Source organism: Myotis davidii, unplaced genomic scaffold (assembly GCF_000327345.1).
Source record: "Myotis davidii unplaced genomic scaffold, ASM32734v1 scaffold108, whole genome shotgun sequence".
In the NCBI taxonomy this organism is placed as follows: Eukaryota; Metazoa; Chordata; class Mammalia; order Chiroptera; family Vespertilionidae; genus Myotis; species Myotis davidii.
Window position 1 is genome coordinate 2,515,361 of NW_006299260.1, and position 4,480 is coordinate 2,519,840.

A 4,480-nucleotide genomic window follows, 5' to 3' on the forward strand; every position below is an offset into this window, starting at 1 on the left:
GCTGCCTGAAATTGTAAACTTTCTTTGAGTGAAAAAACCTATATGGTCAGATCTTTTGGAAGAGATCTTAAGAAAATGTGTCAATACAACCCACATCTCATGGGACATGAGATAAATCTGTGTCACAAAACCAATTTATTAATTTGTGATTACTTATAAATTACTATCCCTGTGCATATGACAATGCAGAAGACATAATTATTATTTATGTGGGGACTTAATGAGAGCATATTAAAAGCAAAGAAAATAGTTGTTCTTGAAGAGTTTTCACTAGTTAGAAGTGCCTACTGATGAGTTGGTCTTCCATTTCCAGGGAAAATTTTATTTCAAATTGATAGACCATACATTTATCTATTGTGCTATTTATTTATCTTATAAACATTTACTAAGCCTCTACAATAGGCCAAATATTACACTAGGCATTATATCCTCTAAAATAAAACAGTAATATGCAAATTGACTGAACAGCTGAATAGCGGAATGACCATCTAGATGACTATCTGGGACCAGTTATGACACCCACTGGCTCCAGGCCAGCCAAGGCAGGTGTGATGTGATTGGTCAGGGGCCCAGTCATCTCCCCATGATTGCTCTGCAGAGGGAGGCCCAGGCCACCAGCCAGTAGGGTGGTCAATTGGGGGGCCCCATGATCGCCCTGCAGAGGGAGGCCCAGGCCACCAACTGGTGGCTGTGGTGAGTGGGCAGGGCCTTCCTCTGTGAGGGAAGCCTGGATACTGGATGCTGGAGGGAAGCCAGTGCTGGCAGCTGGGGGAAAGAAGGCCTGCTCTTGCATGAATTTTGTGCATCGAGCCTCTAGTACACAATAATGAATAAGGCCGACATTGTCTCTGTCCACATAGTACTTACGCTTTAGGCTGGCATGGCCCCAGCACCGAGTGCCAGGACCGAGGCAGCCCCCTTCCAGCCTGGTGCTGCTCACCACCAGCGCCTCTTGGCCACATTTCCCTGCTGCAGGGAGGCCTGAATGGGCGCAGAGGGGGCCGGCACCAGTGGTCCTGGGCCTCGTGCATGCATTTGCTGGGTAACAGGCCTGCTCCAGGCAGCACCTGGGCCCCTCCTGCCTGGGCTTGCCACTCCTTCCCCTCCTCCGGGTCCCAGCCCACTGGTCGGTCCTGGTGCAGCCGAGGCCAAAGCAATGGGAACCCCTCCGTGGGGTACCTGGAGCGGCGGTGTATTCGAGGAAACCTGAAGCCCGTGGTGACCCCTGGCGACCCGTTCCGAACTCTGGGGAATCAAAACTCCGTGGCGCTACGTAGCCTGACTTAGGGCTGTCATGGATACATTGGTAGATGATATCTGCATTCTAAATCATGAAAAAGCCCATAGGAGAGATACAGTGACTCCGGTCTCAATATATTCAAATGAGTCTGTTGCTTCACATTTTGCCCTTGTCACTGCATATGAAGACATCAAAAAATGACTCAAGGATTCAGAAAAAGAGAACTCTTTCCTAAAGAAAAGAATAAAATTTTTGTAAGAAAAGCTTACAGGCGCTTTATTAGATGAAGAAACAAGTTCTGTGGGATGAGAACAAGTAAATAAGGCCTATCATGCATATTGAGAGGTTTGCCTTGATAGAGATAATTTAAAGAGCAAATTGAATAAAATGAATAAAGACAACTCTGAATCTTTGAAAGTATTGAATGAACAGCAACAGCTGCAGTCTAAAGAAGTAGAACTCCTCCAGCTAAGAACAGAGGTGGAAACTCAGCAAGTGATAAGGAATTTAAATCCACCTTCATCAAACTGGGAAGTGGAAAAGTTGAGTTGTGACCTAAAGATCCATGGCTTGGAACAAGAACTAGAACTGATGAAGAAAGAATGTAATAACCTCAGAATGGAGCTACAAAAAGCCAAACAAACGGATCCATCTCAGGAAGACAATCTGCAGAGCAGAGATCTCCAAAGACTAAGCATTTCAAGTGATGATGTGCAAAATGCATACTGGGAGCTGAAGAGAGAAATGTCTAATTTACATCTGGTGACTCAAGTACAGGTTGAACTACAAAGAAAACTGAAAACCCCAACTGCGATCAAGAAAGCCTGTGCCCCTGTAGGATTCATGGAAGACCTTGGGAAAGAAAGCACAAAACTGCACTTGACGAATTTCACTGCTACATACAAAAGACCAAATGGCAAAACTCTTCGTCATACCACATCTCCCCCTTTACCGGGAGATGTAAAGATTTTATTAGAGAAAGCAATTCTCCAATCATGGACAGATAACGAGAGACCTATTCCTCTTGACTGTTCAAACTTTCAGGAACACTACACATATGGCAGAAATTCTCTGGAAGATAACTCTTGGGTACTCCCAAGCCTTCCTAAATCAAGTGAAAAAGCATTTGGGGAAAGTAAAAATAAAACTTTGCCTTTACCCATCCTGCCACTCCCGCATAACTTGGATCAACATAATCAAAACTGCCTTTATAAGAATGAATTCTGAAGAGATCTGTGACTTGGTCATGAGGTTGCTGTACCTCCCGCAAGTATTCTTGAGAAATTATTTAATAAACTGAAAGCAGGTTTTGATTAAACTTTTGTAGAGTTCCTCAATGTACACATTTGCACATACTGTAATGTATTATGTAGTTGATTTTCCAGTATGAAAGCAACCCTCCGGCTTCACATTCTGGCTAAGAATCAGATAGTATATATCTGATAAATTAATAATAAATTAATAATAAATTAGTAATAAATTAATAAACTTGAGGTGTTTCAAAAAGACAAAAAAACAAAACAAAAACAAAAACACTTATGCTTTAATTGTCATAGTTAGCGAGTAATTTGCATTTAATTTTCCCATTGATTAATGACATTTCTCTTTACTTTGGCTCAGTTATGCTGCTCATTACATTCTATAGTGCTTATTTCCATAAATGTTTATACAAATATTGTATTCATCTAATAAAATCCTTTTTGAAAGAATGGTCCAAGTTTTCCATAAAAGTATAAAACATTCCAAATTCAAGGCTCCCATGACCCATACTTTAATGCTCTAGGCATCATAACACAAATCTGAAAATAAATCTGAAAAACATCTCCAAATAAACACATATTTCCTAGTTAGTCAAAACACAATTAAATATAGAGATCTATGTATATTTTCCCTTGTATTGGAAGGAGTCTACCAAGATAATTCTCTAAAAGCAGAAAAACAGTTCTACTACCTAGGTGTTTCTATGGATCAATACTTGATAATGCATACTCTTTCTATTGACACCAACTCAAGTGAAATTTTGACTTGCTTGGATTCTACACATATATGTCAAGGACACCTATTCTTCTCATGACTTCCTTGCCTACCGAGCAACTTACTAAGATGAAGTTGTCTGACTTTGGTGAACAGTCATAGTTCTTGATGTTCCCACACATAAAATCATTGTCTAGAAGGAAAAAAAGAAAGAAGAAAATGTCTAATTTCACGGCATCTTATATTTTCTGGGTTGATTCTATAGATTTTTATCCAAGGAGTAAACTTTTAAAAGAGTTGCCGGAGGTGAAAATGTATGAAGGCAAAGATCTACAGAAGCTGCCCTTTATCTAACCACATCACCTCTCAGAAGCCATGACTCTTGTGAACTGGATAAAGTGGGATGAGTGGCATAATAGATTTAAAGGTATAAAAACTAGACATCTGAAGAGACTTTCTTGTTTTAAGGATATACCCAACCTACTTTTAAAATATTCCTTTAATGGGGAGTTTAAAGGAAGTTCCTTCCTATTATGAGGTCAATGGTGCCCTAGTTAAATCACCTCTTTGTCATTTAAGATGGCTTTAAAGGAAATATTGTGATATTGTCTCTAAAGGGAAGTTTTTTTTATTTGGCTGGCAATTAAGTTGGATATTTAAAGAAGACCAACTCCCTGCTTGCAAATGTCATCTACTTATAATTTCTTATTAGAGGCTTAACTAACAGGTAAAAATGCTACCATGATGCACATAAATACTACTGGCAAAGTTTTATGGCTACATTTTAGGAACTCCCAGAGGATTTGTAAATCTGCATCACTCGAAGGTCCCTGCTCTGTGGGGGAAGAAGTGATGGGGAAGATGAGATCATTACCCACTTCTGTCCCAGCTTAAAATTATGAAAAGACTAACTAGAAATTACTTTTCTTCACCATAGGTCTGCTATACTCAGTTTTATTACCCTCATCAGTTTATTAGATACAGAAATGTCCTTATAAAGGAATTTTGAAATAATCATTGTTTTACCATATATGTTTGATGCAATATACCTTTCTTCGTATACTTGAGGGGATAAAATTTTAAAATTGGTTCTAAATATTTCCATGCTGCTCAAGTATAGATTAAAGATGTGCAAAAATAGAATCACTTAAAGGTCCTTTGGTCTCTCAATTTTTAATGTTTCTTAATCAGCTATTGCCTATGGAGGTGGGACCCTGGACTCTACATTTCACTTGGGCTACTTGCCTGTTGTGTGATATGATTATG

At 39.5% G+C, this 4,480-nt stretch overlaps 1 pseudogene; it reads left to right on the forward strand.

Annotated features, from left to right (window-relative positions):
* The first annotated feature begins 1,041 nt into the window (after positions 1-1,041).
* LOC102760600 lies at positions 1,042-2,665 on the forward strand (annotated as a pseudogene).
* Positions 2,666-4,480: the final 1,815 nt, after the last annotated feature.